The sequence below is a fragment of the Amblyomma maculatum genome, chromosome 3, assembly GCF_055883805.1.
Source record: "Amblyomma maculatum isolate TAMU_Amacu chromosome 3, ASM5588380v1, whole genome shotgun sequence".
NCBI classification, from domain to species: Eukaryota; Metazoa; Arthropoda; class Arachnida; order Ixodida; family Ixodidae; genus Amblyomma; species Amblyomma maculatum.
The window spans coordinates 100,231,567-100,251,173 of record NC_139346.1 but is presented as its reverse complement, the minus strand read 5'-3'; positions in this window follow the sequence as shown (position 1 = coordinate 100,251,173).

Genomic DNA, 19,607 nt, shown 5'->3' with positions numbered 1-19,607 from the left:
AAACGTTCTAATAAATATGAAAAATGGACATCTTTTAAGATCTGACGACCACCTGCATCTAAATTATTTTTGGAATAGAAACTTATGTCATTCACGGCAACTTGAGATTTCTCTAACAAGGCTGCGATGCCGTATCCCACCTTTAAATTTCTATCTTTACAGGTCTGGTTTGGCACTGTCTCCCGTCTGCGCATTTTGCGGTGAACAAGAAACATTAGATCACTTTTTATTGTTTTGCCGCCGCTTTACTACGTTGAGAAAACAGTTGATGGAAAGGCCATTGCAACAGCTTGGCCTTAGTTTAAGCAGCCCGACATTGTTATAATTTGGCGCCACCATCCTTGGGCACAGCCACAGGTCTGTTTTTACCGCCATGCAAATTTTTTTACTGGACTAAAATCGTTTGCCTTGATAAATATTTAAACATCACTTGTTGTACAATTGTAGCGTTAATATCCCTTGAGTGTTACCACTTTTCATTTTGTATTTGACTTATTTCCCGTTTTGTTTCCTTTCCTCTACCCCTCAAATCATTTTTATTCAAGTATACTTAAAAAAAATTCTTAGCTATCCAATTCTTGGCCGATCCCCCTCTGTGGGTATGTGCCATAAGTTATTTGGACAACAACAACAACTCTCGTGCCCGTGTCGGACTCGCAGCCGTTAACCAGCTGAGTTCTCTGCCCTCTCGACCTGTGCAGCGCTCCGACGTCAAATCCCCGTAGTAACAACTTGGTAACGAATACCCTCACGACGCATCCTCAACCACTGGAGCGTCGCCGGAGCCGTCGCTTCGCTGGCCTTCCTCCTATTCCTCCGAGAATGCAGCAGACAACTGAGCAGTCTCGAACATCAACACGAAGCATTCTGTCCCCGTCTGGTGATGTACCACCAACTGCCTCAAACGCGACGCTAACGCTTCGAGAGCCTCGTTCTTTTGCAGGTCAAGCAGGGAAAGATGTTGATGAGTGGCTCACTCATTCTGAACGTGTGAGCCGCTTCAACCGCTGGGATTCGGTGGCGAAACTAGCAAATGTGGTATTCTTCTTGACACAGACCGCCTTCATGTGGAACGAGAACCACGAAGACTTTCTGACCACTTGGGAGGGCTTTGTGGAAGCTATCAAATAATGTTTTGGCGATCTGACTGCAAAGAGGAGGCAGGCTGAGCAGACACTTGCTCAGAGAGCTGACAGAAGGTAAGACATGCACAACATACATTGAGGCAGTATTGAAATTATGCAAGACGTCGACAGTCGGATGACCGAGGAAGATAAGGTAGGCCATCTGCTCAAGGGCATTGCAGAAGACGTCTACCACTTCCTCATTGCCAAAGAAAACTTGAATTCAGTCATCGACGTTATTCGACACTGCCGGACATTCCAGGCCCTCAAGACCCGCCGGATTACACCGAAGTTTGGGCGACTGGCAAACGTCACTACCATGGCCAGCGTCGAAGAATCTCCATCCCCAAGTCTCCTGTGCGCCATTCGTGAAATCGTTAGAGATGAAATTTCACGACGTGAGCTGCTTGCCCGGCCGCTCTCTGAATTCGCGGCTGAAACATACGCTTTTTCAGCACACGCACGTGCGTGCTTACCAACGTCCGGCTACACACCAGCCAATAACACCGACTTCACCTTCTGGGAAGACCTGGACACCCGCGACCAAGGCCCAACCAGATTTACCGGCAATTTTCCTATCAGCGCAGAGGCCCTCGGTCGTACTCAAACCGTACACCGTGCCTACCACGGGAAAGCTGCGTCGACCCGGAACCTACATTTCAATATTCGTCATGTCCAACCTCGCAAGAGTCCACTGAAGCGCAGCTGTTTGATCGGCCTATGCCCGTGTGCTACCGGTGTGGTGTCGCGAGTCATATTTCCCGCTACTGCAATCGGCGCGCACAGTTCAGGAATCCTCCGATGGCATCGAACCGAAGAACCATTCAGCCCTACATCAACAGCTATCGGCCAGAACATCCATCCCGGAGGAGCCGTTTTCAAAACGAAGGGCACGTGCCCACCAACGTCCGGCTACACACCAGCCAATGACACCGACTTCACCTTCTGGGAAGACCTGGACACCCGCGACCAAGGCCCAACCAGATTTACCGGCAATTTTCCTATCAGCGCAGAGGCCCTCGGTCGTACTCAAACCGTACACCGTGCCTACCACGGGAAAGCTGCGTCGACCCGGAACCTACATTTCAATATTCGTTTTGTCCAACCTCGCAAGAGTCCACTGAAGCGCAGCTGTTTGATCGGCCTATGCCCGTGTGCTACCGGTGTGGTGTCGCGAGTCATATTTCCAGCTACTGCAATCGGCGCGCACAGTTCAGGAATCCTCCGATGGCATCGAACCGAAGAACCGTTCAGCCCTACATCAACAGCTATCGGCCAGTACATCCATCCCGGAGGAGCCGTTTTCAAAACGAAGGGCTCCGCAGCCATTCTCCAGCAGCTTGTGACCGTATATGTGACACCTCCTCAGTCATTTCGTGTGTGCCGTTCCCCGTCACCACGGCGCCGATCTCCACCACCAACGCAGGAAAACAAGCCAGCGCGGCCAATGGAGGTGAGGTCGCTGGACAATATGCGCTGCTACCTATTATTTCTCGATCTGTGTTCATGTTAAAGAAGAAGGTTAATATGCTCGTTGATAGTTTACCTATGATGGCGTTGGTAGACACTGGTGCCACTGTCTCAGTAATGAGTTTAAATTTTAAGAACCTTTTGAAGATCAAAGCTTTGTTTATTTGGGACAAAACTGCTAATTTTTATAAAGTGGAGAGTTATTGTGTCCGGTTCGGGTATGCAGCGTTAAAGTTCCTTTGGGGGGCACAGTATTTCCGGCGGAGTTAGCAGTACTGCCCCCATCAACACACGATATAATCTTTGGAATTGACTTCCTGCGTATGCGCTGCGCTACAGTTGATTGTCGAACGGGAGAGCTAAGTGTTAGTGGTTCTCTTCCTCGTGAACGTTTGGAAGAGACGTCAAATCATGAAGACGTTTTATGCGTGTGTGATGAAGTCGTCGTACCGCCACATTCTGCAGTGTGCGTTCAGGTGTCATGCTCCCGTCCTATTGATGACTCTTTTGAGGTTACTGTTGCGCCTTTTAATTTATAGTGCGTAAAGAAAAATGTATTAGTGCGGCATTGTTTGGTTTGCGTGAACGAGGGCCGTTCCGGACTGTGGACTATAAATTGCTCACCGGAACCGGTTGTTTTTACAGCGGACTCTAAAAAAAAAGCTATCCCGAATTATGTGACTCTCCTTACTTCTTCCCTTGATAGCCCCACTACTAACTTACCTGCTGACGAGAAGCTTCTTCCGATGATCAGCGCATCGTTGAACACCTCACAACGACCGATGTTGAAGAACGCCTTGTCCCAGGACGTCCGTCTTTGATTTCGCGCAATCCGACGGCTCTCAACGTTTTTCGCTGTCGCGCGCACGCCACAAGATTAACACGGGATCTGCCCATCCGATCCGCCAAAAGCCGTATCGTGTGTCGCCGTCAGAGCGCCAGGTATCACCGAGCAAGTTAAAGACATGTTGAACAGGGGCGTAATTCATGAGTCCTCCAGTCCTCGGGCTGCTCCCTTGATATTGGTAAATAAAGAAGACGGAACATGGAGGTTCTGCATCGACTACCGTTGCCTCAACTCCATCACTAAAAAGAATGTGTATCCTCTCCCGCGCATCGACGATGCCTTATATTGCCTTTTCTCTGCATTTTATTTCTCTTCTGTTGATTTGCGATCGGGGTATTGGCAGATTCCGATGGACCCCGCTGATAAACAAAAAAACTGCATTTGTTACGCCGGGTGGCCTATTTGAATTCAATGTGATGCCCTTCGTCCTATCTAATGCGCCGGTCACTTTTGAGAGATTTATGGACACAGTACTGCGTGGCCTCAAGTGGGAAATCTGCATGTGCTATTTGCACGACGTTGTTATTTTTGGCCGGCCTTTTACTGAACATAACACGCGACTCGCTACTGTTTTAGATTGCCTGCAGAAGGCTGGCCTTGTCCTGAATTCTAAAAAGGGCCATTTTGGCGACCGTCAAGCGCTGGTACTCGGACATCTCGTCGACCATGATGGAGTTCGGCCAGATCAACAGAAGACTGAAGCAGCTGCAGCATTTGAAAAACCCCAGAATTAAAAGGAGCTCCGCAGTTTTCTGGGCCTGTGCTCCTACTTTCGACGATTCATCCCAAGGTTTGCCGACGTCGCTTACCCTCTGACTTCCCTTCAACAAAAGGACTTCCCTTTCGACTGGACCTCAGATTGTGACACGTCTTTCCACCAGCTAAAGTTTCTGCTTACGTCACATCCCATACTACGGCACTTCAACCCCTCCGCTTCGACGGAAGTTCACACTGATGCAAGTGGGATCGGTGTTGGCGCTGTGCTTGTGCAACGTTCGCCAAAAGGCGAGCATGTAATTGAGTATGCAAGCCGTTCCCTCAGCAAACCTGAGCGCAACTACATTGTTACTGAGCAAGAGTGTCTCGCTGTAGTTTTCGCGGTTCAGCTGTTTCGGTGCTACCTATATGGATGCCATTTCACGATTGCGACCGACCATCATGCCCTCTGTTGGCTCGTCAACCTTAGTTATCCATCTGGTCGTCTGGCACGCTGGGCCCTTCGTCTGCAGGAATACGATTTCACTCTCTCGTGCAAGAGTGGCCGCAAACATGCCGATGCAGACTGCCTATCACGTCTCCTCCTTCCCACGACCGAATGTGACTCTGCTGACTTCGATCACTACATCTCCTCCGTTGTTCCCGAGTTTTCTGACGCCTCGGCTCTGCGAATTGCGCAAGAGACCGACATAAGCCTCGAGCCACTGCTTGCGGCTGCGCGGGATTTCACAGGTACCAGCCTATTCAATCTCCGTGATGGCCTTCTGTACAAAAAAGCTTATTCCAGCACCAGCCCGAATTTTCTACTTGTGGTTCCCGAGAGTTACCGCTCGTGCAACCTGCGTACCATGCATGACGACCCCACTTCCGGTCACCTGGGCTCTGCACGAACCCTCCACCGTGCCCGCGAGCGGTTTTATTGGCCTAAGATGCGACAGCCGACTGAGCGATATGTTGCGAGCTGCACTGAATGCCAACGGCACAAACAGCCTACGTCCACGCCACAGGGCCTGCTGCATCCTGTGACTCCACCACATGGTGCATTTGAGAAAGTTGGAATCGACCTTATGGGTCCCTTCCCGAAATCTTCCTATGAAAATCGCTGGATCGTGATTTGTGCCAACTATCTCACCCGCTACTGCGAAACGGCCGCTCTTCCTTCAGCCACCGCTCACCACGTGTCCATGTTCTTGCTCTGTTCCGTCATCCTGCGCCATGGACTTCCGCGAGTGATCATCAGTGATCGAGGTCGCCAGTTTACGGCAGATGTTGTGGAAGAGCTTCTCCGTTTGTGGTCGTCCCATTTTCGACACTCCACACCATACCACCCTCAAACCAACGGTTTGACGGAGTGCACCAACCGCACAATTGTCAACATGCTCTCTATGTACATTGCATCAGACCACAAGAACTGGGATACAATACTGTCGTTTATAACGTTTGCCTTCAACACTGCAACACATGAGACGACCGGCCACAGCCCGTTTTTTTCTTCTCTATGCCCGTGATCCTCGGTATTCCCTCGACACCATTCTTCCCTATTCCGTCCATGATGAACCTTGCATTGCCGAAACTCTTTGTCGGGCCGAAGAAGCTCGCCGTCTCGGCCGTTTGCGGATTCTGGCTTTGCAAGACCGTTCCAAAGTTCGGTACGACAGGCAGCATCGCCATGTGTCTTACGCACCTGGAGACTTAGTTTGGCTTTGGCGACCTCTCCGGAAACTTGGTTTAGCCCAGAAAATGGCGCATTACGCTGGCCCTCACGCTGTCTTCAATCGCATCAGTGACCTGACTTATGAAATCGCACGCATGACCGCATCTGGTCGTCGCTCAGCTACAACGGAACTCGCTCATGTCGCCCGGATGTAGCCGTGTCAATCCCGGGGGAACGACTAACTCCCTCGTCCAGGGGGTCTTCGGCTGTCCCGGGGGTAAATGTAGCAATCCTAAGGAAGAGGAAAACACAGAGAAGAAGAAAGGGAAAAGGACGTTGAGAAAGACGAGGAGACTCTTGTGCCCGTGCCGGACTCGCAGCCATTCACCAGCTGAGTTGTCTTCCCCCTCGACCTGTGCGGCGCTAAGACGTCAGACCCCCGTCGTAACAATATATATGAAACATGAATACAATACATTTCTTGGATACATAACTGATTTTAAATTAAGTTTTATATCTTCAACCATTCTTTATTGATATTTCTTTTTGTTCTTTTTGATTGTTCTTTTCAGTGTCTCCTTTTCGTTTTATTTATTCCTTTCTTACTGTCTCCTCATCAAAACTCATCATCAAAGCCTGGCTTTAACCTCTCCTCTCTGTTCCCTTTCTTTCTGGGTATTTTTTTGGCAATAGTTACTGGGATATTCAGCAAGATTGACATGGTGATTCGCCTTTTTTACGCTTTCCTCCAATCCGCTCCGTGTGCTTTTCCTTCCAGGTCACCAGTGATCTAATCTGTATTCTTTATTTTTCGCTTTAACACTCTTCGACATCATAGCTGATGTTCACCATTTCCAGACCACTCTCCTATATTCCCCGGTAAAATTAAAATCAAGCTCATTCAAATAATTAATCTAGTAAAAAAACATAAGCCAAAATTCAACATGCTTGTTCTCTTGGTTCATCAGTTCCTCACGCCGTTAATTTCCTTGCTGCTGCCAATATTCATTTTTTTTAACTAAGGGGATCACAAGGTGACGGTTCAGACAAAACCATTTCCAAAGCAGCATTATTTGATTACTTACGCTACTCGTCTCCTCGGCTCTCTCCTGTTTTCCTTCTTTGAAAACAGACGCGTATATGAACGTCGCCAGTCATGATCACCCTGCCCAGATGAAGGCAAGTACACTTGCCGAAAGACAGGCTAGCGGACTGAAGCTCCACTGAACCCTTTGCTAGATTCATTTGACTTCAGCATTTATTATATTGTCCACTTAATGTGCATTAGAATGGCCCCTTCGGCAGTCGAGACTCTACTAATGCAGAGCAACTCGCTGTGTGCTGATAGCCCTACTGTGTATTTTTGCAGCGTAAAAATCTCTTGGCCTCGGAATAGAAACAGTTTGAAGTACTAAGAGGATTACCCACATTGTAATCATAATAAAGCCTGCTGGTACTACACCATCATGTCTCTGGTTTGCAAGCAGAGCATTGTTATATTCCAGTGATGATTTGTTCCACTGCATTAGATACTGAAAGCGCAAAACAATTGCTTCACAAATGTTATTTTCCAATGCAGTCGTTTACAGTCTCACAGGTGAGAAAGAATTTGCCTCACTAACATGTGTTCTGCACCTCTCACTACAGTTATAAGAGCATAGAATCATACTAAAGTGCCAAACTTGATGTTTAATATAAAACTTTATGCAATGAAACTTTCGGAAGGTTCAATGATTAAGCGCTCAGCTACTCAGCTTAGCTCGAACCAAGGTGAATTGAGGGCTGCAATAAAACATCACTAAAATGCATCAGTAAAATGCTTTGCTCTGTCGGATCACTTTAGAGTTGCCGAGGTGATTTAAATTAATCTTGAGCTTGCCATTGGAGCTCCCCCTTTTATCGTGAACTGCTTTGGAACATTGATACCATAACGTATGTTCGTGGGGTAAGAGTACATATTAGGTCTCTTCCCACCTTGCCCATGTAGTGGTAGTCAGTGAGCTCGGTTATTTTTAATGAAATCTTTCATTTGTCAATTTTTCTCGTGCTTGAAAGCATGTAATCTGGCAACTAGTATAATACGTGTGACTGTTGGTAAGATTTATAATATGGCGTTAACAAGTATTAGTGCCACCTGGTAAAATTATATTGGGGGCTTCAATGTTGGCTGTAAAACACACATGATAATACTCACAAGAAATTTTATTCAGAAAATTGTTGTTGCAGCTTTTGAGAAGCTCCATAATGAATGTTTACTCAATTAAGGCTATATTTTTAGGCTGGCCTTTAGCATGGAACTGATATTTATGGTGTAATATCTTGCCTGGAGAACAGGGTTGTTTAATGCAAACTGATTCATACTTTTCTCTCAACCATTTTTTTATTTAATAAAAATGGTGTGTGCAGGCATCTGCTCTACTGTAGCAAACGAATGTGGGGCACCTACCAAAAGTAATAGGCATATAAGGTTGGGCTTCGATGTGGTTACAGAACTAACAGCCTAGCTGTTGCTAGTGTCGATAGGATAGTAATCCGCTACTTGAGCCTGAGCTGCGTTGCGCCGGCAGGCGTGAGTGGTCCCGCTCTTTGGGCTAGACCATTTTGACATGTGATGCGTGCAGAACTTCGGGAACTGGGACCTTTCGCGAACGTTTTTCATGTAGTGCTGTGACTGGGTACTGGAAAGGTACTTGTGAACTTTGTGTGACAAGAACAATGATCTCCTGTCAATATCCAGGATGTCACGAAGTGCCTGTGAACAAAAACTGTACATGTAGACTCTGTGTTGGGGGACGAAAAGCCACGGCCTTTACAGTGTTCGGCTTTGCTGGGTAAAAAGCACAGAAATTGTCTTACGGTGGGCGTGTAAGGCCGCCGTCGTCAATTTTCTAATGTTCAATCGCGCAGGCCGGAGAAAGCGGAGCAGATTGAAAAACCGGGCGGCGTTCCGACTGAGCCGTGGCCGATTGCAAAATCCCGGCTACCGCGCTGTGCCCTCTCGCTCCCGTCGACGTGGGCGAAAAGGCACGCCCCTTAATAATTTAGCGCTGACTCTCCCGTTCATCCCATCGCATGGTTCCGGTCCTCCTTTCGTGCCCTTGAGGAGACCACACGTGCAGCCCATGGGTTCTAAAAAAAATCTCGGCTTCTCTAGCGAACCAGAGGGGGAAGGGGGGATATAGCATTGGCAGCGCTAAGCTGTTTCGCTGTTCGGTTTCTCTAAAGTTCGGCCGTGGTTATTTAGGCGCGCGCCGCGCGGCGATCGCCGGTTCTGGTCGTCGAAAAAGCTACAATAGCGAAGCAGTCGTGAAAAGAGTTATAAGCTCATGTTGCAGTTAACGTGATAACTCGCGGAGCTATGCTTAGTTTTCATTCCGTAGCTTTTATCAAGTGCAGTCGCCTCTTTGTCTTTTGTAAATAACTTTTCTGTACTCTGCGTTCCTAATGTTATATGAAGTTAATTTTTCGTATTCTTACTAAAAGTTGGTCGTCCTTCGTCTCTGATGGCGTGTGTGAACTACACTTCGCACGCCAAATCGATGAGCCCCTTGAAGAGTTGCGGAAAAATTGAAGAAAAATAACGAAACTGATCTTTCCTGAGTCTATCCAGGTCTTGGCAGAAAGTAGATAGGAGGGAGAATTTCGCTGTCATGCAATGCTGAATATGATTCCTGTTGGACTAGTTTAAAAAGCAGACAGTAGATGCAAGATAAACCCCATTCTTCTCTTTTAAGGCAGGGGTATTATTTTAATTATTCTGAACAAGATTTTGTAAGCCTTCAAATTTTTATTTTTGTCGCACTGTAGCATCATTGCTCTATTACTATCACTTTGGTATGTGTCCCAAATTTTTACGCTCTGGTTTTTAAAAATATTTCGTTGGGAGGACGGCAATAAGGAAGTCTGTTGCTTGTTGGTGATTCATTATAAGTTAACAGCCCAAACAACGTAACGGAAACACAAGACAAGAGGACGACACCACGAACGCTGACTTTCAACAATATTTATTTCGATGCGCACACATTGATGTATAAATCGTCGCACGTGCCACACACGTCACATCTGCCCACCGCGATACACACGCTTCTGCGCACTCCAGAAAATCGCTATACATTTACCATGTAACTTCCATGTTTTGTTAGCTACAGGGACTTCTTGTTAACGCGCTGTTCTTGCAATCCAGCTATATCAGCTGCCTCGATTATCTCTCGCAACAGCTGTTCATTATGTTTTTCAAGAACTTCGTAATGTTCAAGTTCTGCGGCACAAGATTTTGATAGGCAATCTAAGTTACGAATTCTGATATCCATGCAGTTTTTATCAAAGTTTTTTTGCGCTCTCTCAATCGTTCGTTTGTAAATATAACCACGCCACTGTTCATATATGTATATCACAAGGGCCTACGAATCACCCTAGTGTAAACAAAGTAAGGATGTGGCCCTTTGCACAAACCCTGCATTGGAATAGAAAACACAAAAAGGAGACATGATAGACACCAACTTGCACAACAAGCAAAATCACTGGCGATTGTTTTACAACTGATAGTTCTTAAAAAGCGTATAGAGGTTTGTGCCATAGGCTAACGGAAAAGTTAGAAGGGTTAAGGCAAGAAGCAATAAATGGGTCATGACAACCATTTTGGAACATAAACTGTTTATTATTGCGTGTTATTCCTGATGTTCCAAACAGCCAAACCGCAAAGCTGCAGCTGCATCAGAGCTGCAGATATTTTTAAAACTAGCATTTTCGTTTCTTTTTTAACAGCTTTGCTGATCTGGTAACCGGCACAGCTCGTGACGACATAGGCCGCCGCCGCGTCGTCTGCTCCATTTTCTATGCACTAGCAGCGTCAACTGCGGTTAGGCGAAGTCTCGGTATTGTCGGCCTAGCAGCAGTCATGCCGCTTAGAAAGGTTACAGCAAACTGTGCTTTTCGTCGATCTCTGTAGCGCTTTTAACATAGGGAAAAGCGGCATCTGTGGGCGGGTCTCAGGTGTACGTCGGCGCTCGAGTACGAAAGCCTTACGAGCTGATTCGCTTGAACAGCGTACATATCGTACACTGAAAGACGTATGAAAAGAATGTATATAGCGCAATCCGACAGCGCTTTTGTACAATCTTCGGGTACCGCCCGACAGCGCAGCAGCGTAATGTAAAGATCGTGGCGTCCCACGTCGAAGTACCTAATACCCCGGCCATCCCATTTTATTAGCATCGTTTACGCTGCTCTGTGACAGTCCCAAGTCTGGCACTAGCAGCATCATGAATGTAGACAATAAGCTCATGAGGCTTACAGCACTAGATGCTGCAAGCTTACGGCAACAGCGCTCGTCAGCGCGAAGGACGACGGCGCTTTGGCTGTCTCCTTCTCCCTAATCGTCGCTAGGCTTAAATTACGTACTTCGCATCCAAGCCACAGTGGACGGCACTTTTTAATAGGTCCGCTAGGCATTTGATTAAATGGACCACTCGATTATAGAATTCTTTACTCTCAACCCCACTGTTTCGCAGTAAAGAAATGATGATTTTCGTCGACGCCTTAGCAGCGGAGCTAGCATACAGAAACACCGCCACCGCACGAACTGTGAGCAAAAGCTCCCCCCGTATGGTCTGGTATTTCACAAGAAACATGAATTTCGGAAATTCCTTTTTCGAGGACCTAATATTATTACAAGAATAATAAATTTCAGCGCGTATTTCTGATGCAGGCGCAAGGAATCTGCAATATATATCGCTGTCGCGGAAGGCTTGAGCGAAAGGCACGGCCGGCGCGGCGGCAGCGGCGGTATTTACAGCGTTCGGGGTAGTAGGACGGAGGCGGTCGCGCTGAAGGCGGACGCCTGGGCAAGAACAAAATCTTGCTTCACCGCAGTCTGTGTTCTGTTTTCGGAAACATGCTGAGTACATTTACTGGAAGTCGTGTTAGCGAGCGCAAACACTGTAGAGTCTATCGGGAGATTATCGGCGTCGGCATAGTAGTATACGACGCGGTGACCAGTGCCGCTCTGTGGCATCACTAAGCGTTTCAACATGGCGATCATTGTCGGTGGGAGGAGCTTTGCGGGGTAAAGTTCAGCAAATTATTTAGAATTAGGGAATGTGTCTAGGGCACTCAAATTTCGGGAATAGAATAATAAGGTCCAGTATTATCTGCAAGACTAGAAAACGAATATATTGGATGACCGTGGCATGACTCCGTAAATAAAATTTAGCAAATCAATTCTGTGGCTAAAACCAAACCTCTAAGCGTAAACTGTTATCACTCTATCAACGGTCATGCAAACTAGTATCACCCAGTATTCTATGGTTGCACTTAAGTTTGCTTTGGAGCAGTGATGCGGTGGCATTCCTCTTGCTGCTCCCACTTGGTCGCTCTTTCATGCCTTCCCGATTAACTATATTTTATACTTGTCTTGAGCTCAAATAATTGATGGTCACCAACTAATTTTACGTCTTTGGCTAATGCAAGTGTTTATGTCTCTGTTAAATTAAAACACTACTAATACAAATCAATTATTTACGTATAAGACTAGATATATGGCTTAAATTATAAAATGACCCATTAGTTACAAAACAATTGGCTGTTTCAAGTAGTTATTACTTCGTTCAAATTTTAAATTGCAATATTCTTGAGTTCATCCTTTGATTGTCATGGCAATTAAATAATTCAACTACGTTACGAGATGATGCATGAATTTCTTTGGAATCCAACAATTCGAGTCAATGTTTAAAATTTCCCTTATATGACCAGCTAATGAAAGATTTAAAGATAAAACTAAGTATTTCTTCTATTTACACTTGAAGGAGGCTCACTGCCTATACGGCTCAAAGAAACAGAGCTTTCCTATCTCATGCTCAGCGGCTATTTGCGGATTACTGTGAGTTTGATGAAAAAAGGCCTTCGATCTTAAATTAAGAACGTGGGTTTGGTTCAGTATATACCTAACAAGGAACACTGAGAGCGTGACCAGCTTTTGTGCCAGCCTGAAGATGAGTTGGAGCGCAATCTAACTACAACGAAGTTATTTTATTTAGGCTTTGGTATGTCTCGCATACCCCTTCATGGATCACTGCCTTGTCGCGGCTGAGGGGCTTGCGAAACTCGATGAAGTCGTGAGCTCTGCTGTGTAGGGCCACCCAAGATAGACAGGTCACGGCAGAGAGTTCTGACAAAATGGGATTCACTGGAGAAGGTATCGGCAACCCACTCCAGTATTTCCTGCCAAGAAAACCCTATGGCCAGTCACAATACCATTAATGATATGGCGCCGGAAGATGAGCCCCTCAGGTTAGAAGGCGTCCCACATGTTACTGGGGATGAACAAAGGGCGATTCCTAGTAGCTCCAGGAAGAATGAAGCGCCTGGCCTAAAGCCAAAAGGACGCTCAGTTGTGGATGTGTCGGGAAGCGACCGGAAAGTCCGATGTTGCAAGGAGATATATCACATAGCGACATAGAATGTAAGATCTATGATGCAAGGTAAACTGGATGTCGTCAAGCGAGAAATGGACAGATTGAGCATTGATATCTTGGGTGTCAGCGAGCTCAAGTGGACTGGAATGGGAGAATTTAACTCCGGCGACCATTATGTCTTTTATTGTGGACACGAATCCAAGAGGAGGAATGGGGTCGCTCTCACAGTAAACACAAGAATGGGTCAATCAGTGCTACGGTACAATCCCAAAAACGGCCGATTGATTTCACTTCGGATCCAAGGTCACCCTTTCAACATAACAGTTATTCAAGTCTATGCACCGACCACTACTGCTGAAGAAGCTGACGTTGAGAGATTTTATGCGGACCTACAATGCCTTTTAGACCGCACCCTATAATAGACATCGTTTTTCTCATAGGAGACTGGAATGCTAAGGTCGGGAGTGAAGAAATATCCGGAATTATAGGCAAGTTCGGTCTTGGCGAGCCAAATGAAGCTGGGCAGAGGCTAGTAGAGTTTTGTCAAGAAAACAACCTGACCGTAGCGAATACTCATTTTCAACAGCACTAGAGGCGCCTGTACACATGGACTTCACCGGACGGTCTGCACAGGAATCAGATCGATTATATTCTTTGCCGGCAGAGATGAAGAAGCGCTATACAAGCAGTAAAAACAAGGCCTGGGGCCGATTGTGGCACCGATCATCAGCTTTTTGTTGAAAAAATTAAGCTTCAATTGAGGAAAACGCAGAAAACTAGAAGGCCTTTCAGGTATGATCTGGATCAAATTCCATTAGAATAGGCTGTGGAAGTGAGGAATCGGCTTCAAGAATTAGATCTAGAAGACAGAGAGCCCGAAGAGATGTGGACTGATGTTCGTGATATAATACATGAAGTTGCTACTAAAGTAGTTCCAAAGCAAAAGAAATGCAAGAAAGCAAACTGGTTATCTGAAGAGGCTTTGCACATAGCTGAGGAAAGGAGGATGGCAAATGTTATGGCGGAAAGAGAAAGATACAAGGTTCTCAATGCGGATTTTCAGAAAATAGCAAGAAGCGATAAGAATGCCTTCCTGAACATTCAGTGTCAAGCAGTTGAGGACAACAGCCAATTAAGGAACACAAGCGCTCTGTATAAGACAATCAAATATATCAAAGGAAGCTTCTGTGCTAAGCTCGGCGTGATAAAGGACAAACGAGGCAAGGACCTCACTGAGGCCTCAGAGATAAAGAAGAGGTGGCAGGAATACACAAAAGAACTGTACAAGAAGGACCCGAATGTGCAAACCCAACATAAGACGGTTGTGATTACTGATCTCGAGGTGGGCATCCTGAAGAGTGAAGTTGAATGGGCTTTAGCCAGCCTTGCTAAAACAAAGCTAGCGGAATTGATGGCATTCCAGCTGAGTTGCTTCAAAACCTCAACCCTGACGCTGTTAACATTCTGCATACATTATGTCGGAAGATTTGGATAACCCTGCAGTGGCCACAGGATTGGAGGAGGTCAGTTTACATCCCCATTCCAAAAAAAGGCAGTGCCAAAGATTGTTCCAACTACCGCACGATCGCGCTTATTTCGCATCCTAGCAAGGTGATCTTGAAAATCCTCCAAGGTAGGCTGCAGCGGTATGTGGATCGGCAGCTTCCGGACGTGCAAGCTGGGTTTCGCAGGGGCAGAGGAACTAGAGACCAAATTGCCAACCTTCGCTGGATCATGGAAAAAGCAAGAGAGTTCCAGAAACCTATCTACTTCTGCTTTATTGATTATCCGAAAGCGTTTGACTGCGTAGATCACAGCAGATTGTGGCAAGCTCTCCAAGGGATGGTAGTTCCAATTCACCTCATCTATCCCCTCAGGAACCAGTATGAAGGGCAAGAGGCCACAGTCAGAACTCGGCATGGTCTTACTGATTGGTTTCCGATTGAGAAAGGGGTGAGGCAAGGCTGCATACTGTCGCCCTGCCTATTTAACCTATATGCAGAGTGCATCATGAGGAAGGCCGGTCTGGACGAGTCTTCAGCTGGAGTGAAGATCGCTGGAAAACTCATCTACAACCTTAGATATGCGGATGATACCACTTTAATGGCAGAAAGTGAATTGGATCTCAAGAGACTTCTGATGCGCGTACAAGAAGAGAGAGAGAAGTTTGGGCTTAATCTGAACATTAAAAAGACAAAGATCATGGCGACTTGCCCTATCAAGTCTTGGAGCATCAATGGACAAGAAATGGAAGCTGTGACAGATTTTCTGTTCTTGGGTTCCAAGATTACCTCGGAAGGAGACTGCAGCCATGAAATTAGGAGACGCCTGCTTCTGGGAAAGAGAGCAATGGTTAGCATTGACCGCCTAGTAAAGAGCAGAGACATTAGTCTGCCAACCAAGATCCGTATAGCTCGTGCTATGGTTTTTCCAGTTGTGATGTATGGATCCGAGAGTTGGACTGTGAAAGAGGCTGACCGCCGAAGAATTGACGCGTTTGAATTGTGGTGCTGGCGAAGACTCTTGAGAGTTCCTTGGACTGCCAGAAGATCAAATCAGTCGATATTGCCGACCATAAACCCTGACTGCTCATTGGAGGGTCGAATTCTAAAGTTAAAGCTCAGCTGCTTTGGTCATCTGATCAGAAGAGAGGAGTCGCTGGAGAAAGATTTGATGTTGGGAAAGGTTGAGGATCGCCGGAGAAGGGGCAGGCAGCGAACGCAATGGTTAGATGGCATCTTCGAGGCACTGCAGATGAAGTTATGTGATGTTAGGAAGATAGTGAGAGACCGGAAAGCGTGGCGTGACATGGTCCATAGCGTCACGAAGAGTCGGACACGACTGAACGACTGAACTGAACTGATGTCTCGCATAACATTATTGTTGCAAAAAAATATGTCTTTATCAGGGGGAGGTGTAATATATGCCAGCGTGACCTACGCCAGCATATTCTCCGGTATTTCAAGAAAGAATTAATAAATATATTGCGGTCTTCCTACCGTGCGTCTTTCTTATCTCAAAAAGCATCTGCATGAATGTGTTTCACTATAATATGCTTCGAATAATTTCTAGGCAGTTGATTCTTTTTACCTTAAAGAAAAAGTTATGCATGTTTAAAAGCAATGGATTCTTCAAGCTGTGCAGTATCATTTGCCGGAATATTGGTTATTCGGTGCTATGGTGGGAAAGGAGTAGGACTTTCATATAAGCGTGGAAGCCATCTTGAACAGTCTGCAGCTTATAATTTGACTAGCCCCCTGCTGTCTTTGTGGCCCCTTGTATTTATTTGGAATCTTAGGTCTTCAATTAAGGGGTTTTCTTTGTTGTCGATTTTGCCTGTGCTTACGCGATATGGTATTTGTCTACTGAGGCTGAAAATGTCAGGCGGAATGGCGACGTCAGTGGCATTTAGACAGGAGCAAAATGTAAATTTGCCTTCATGTTGTGTAGCGCCATTGCACACTTAAAGTTCTTATGGTAGATGAGGTCTCTTGCAATTGATCCAGAGCAATCTTTCATGATGTCTCTTATACCTGATGCTCATTTTGTAAATATTAGACCACAGTGAGGAGAAGCTGAAGCTGGCGTGTGTTATATTCTCATCATCATCATCAGCCTGGCTATACCAACAGCAGGGTGAAGGCCTCTCCCATATTTCTCCGAATAATCCGGTTCTGTGCTAGCTGCATCCACTTGGCCCCTGCGAACTTCTTAACCACATCTGCCCACCTAACTTTCTGCCGCCCCCTGCTACGCTTTCCTTCTCTTGGAATCCAGTTTGCTACCTTAAGCGACCATCGGTTATCCTCTCTTTGCACTACATATCCTGCCCATGTCCATGTCTTCTTCATAATTTCCATTACAATGTTAGTAATTTGAGTCATTTCTCTGACCCACTCTGCACGCTTCCTCTATTTTAATGTTACCCCTACCATTTTCAGTTCCATAGCCCTTTGAGTTTTCCTCAACCTAAGTAAAGCCCTCTTGGTTAGCCTCCACGTCTCAGCCCCATAGGTGAGTACAGGTAAGCTGCAGCTGTGGCATACTTTCCTGTTGAGCGATACCGGTAACTGCAAGTCATAATCTGCGAGTGTTATATTCTACTGCGTTCCAAACATGAATATGCAATTTTTAATGAAAATGAAACTCGTTAAGTTAGGAATACCCCGACGTTCTTAAACAACTGTTGCCAATTCTGGCTGATTTCGTAAGTTCTCAGTAAAGCGTCGATATATTTCCGCGTGCAGATCGCAGAGGCTGGATTGATCAGCCACTCAATTCAAAAAGAGGATCACGCTTAGCCAGGGTTCGCACAGGCCATATAATTATTAGGTACCAGTAAGTTTCAAAAACTATTTCAAGGACCCTTGGAACCTCTGAAATATTAATCGCTCCATAAAATATTTGAAACAAATACATGGCTTGTTTCTTTAAAGAAAGGCTACATGGCGACTATAAGGGCAATTCACATGAAACAGATGAAGAGAGGCGTATCACAACCCAAAGCGGCGATCCGGCACGCGGCCAGACCAGGGAAGGTGGCCCCACTTTCTCTCATTTCCCTCTACCTTGCTTCTATTTCGTTTTTGTTTTGTTTTCGGTATGTCTTTTCTTGTTTTACTCTAATGCACACAACTTTGCTGGGAAACTAGAGGGAATAAATGCTTCTCAAACTCCACCAGAACCTTTAAGGGTGTTTCTATTCTCCTCTGTATATCTCCTACGGCTCCCTCAGGTGGCTGTGCGCATATTGGTGTCACGCTTTCTAGAGCGAGACAAAATAAATCTCTCCGCTGGGAATCGAACCTTCATCCCTTTGATCCCCAGCCCAGCGCTCTACCAACTGCTCCACACCCCGGATTTTTTTTTTTTTTTGACACGGTATTTATTATACGTGGTTATGTACACAGACTATTTACAATGCACTCAGCCATTACTGAGATGCACCACAAAAAGCAGAACTAAAAGGCAGGCAAAGATAAGCACCGTGTCACCAGCGGAAACCAATCAGGTAGAAAGTCATTTCCATCATAAGTGTCCTTCAGTTGCAGCATCATTCTGCTAAAATGAAGTCTAGGTGGAACAACAGGTACAGCGTTGCGATTCGACATGCGTGTCTTCCACCAGCTATGCAGTCCAATAAAGAAAAACATGTCATATGGTTCGTAATCGAATTTTGTAAAAGCAAGATACCGCACACTGTACGAATTTAGAACAAATTCTTTCTTTAGAGTTCTTTGCAGCACATACCAAAAAAGAATTGCGTCTTTGCAATTAATGAAACAGTGCTCAATTGCTTCAGGCACATCACACAGACGGCACTTTACAGAAGATAGAAAAATATTTTTGCTATGGAGCCATGTGTTAACAGCTAGAGCTTCGGTGTGTAATTTAAAGAAAAATGTTTTCGTGCAAGGAGAAATCTGCTTTTTGCGCACCCTCTTCATACATCACGACCCTTAATGAACGATACAGTGGTGGCGCAAAAAGGATTGCTACCAAAACCTTGTATAGTATCTTGCGCGAAACAGAATATAAGTACTCATTCGAGAATCGTACTGTCAAAAACCTCACCGAAGCATAAACTTCCTGCATAAATCCTAGTAACTGAGGGTGGTCAGTAAAATCTGAAGAAACGACTAAGTCGGGAAGCAGATTCATGAAATTAACTTGTAGGAACGCTCTAATAATCAGATGTGAACAATCACGAAAAAAGAAGAAACGGGAAAGTAACTGCATTACATACAGATGCACTAAGCCGAGCCCCCGTGCACAAATAGTTCTGAATAGGTTATCACGTCGAATCAGTTAAAAATTAGATGACCAAAAAAACGTCGCAAATATTCGATGAAAACGCTGGATGTAATGCCTAGCACAGTGGAGGACCTGAAGCACATAAAGTTTTGTTGCCAAAAACATATTGCAGGCTTGCGCCCGACAGAATATTGAAAGCCGATAGGGGACAAATATATTAGCATAACGATGGACGACTGGAACGCACTCTTTCCAGTAATTTTCACCTGACTTAATTGCATGCAGTCCGCTCTTGCGATGCACGTCTTAACTTCCCGCTTCTTTTTATTTCTTCTCTGTTTTCCTTTCTGTTGCACGAGGCAGCGGAGATGGCTCCGCTACAGAGCCAGGATCAGGCCCGTGCTATTTCTTTTCCTTCTTCCTACTGTCGAAGCAACATCAACAACAATGAAAATTATAAGTTCGACGAAGGGGAGGAACAATGTAAAAATAATCTGAACAAAAAATTAGAGGCTTATCAAGGTTAAGCCCAGTGGATGCGAAGCATGTTAAGCAGCTGCCTCAGTGTGGAATGGGGCTAAGTAACGGAGACGTGGTTTTAGGTTAATCGTCGTAGGCATCTTGACCGC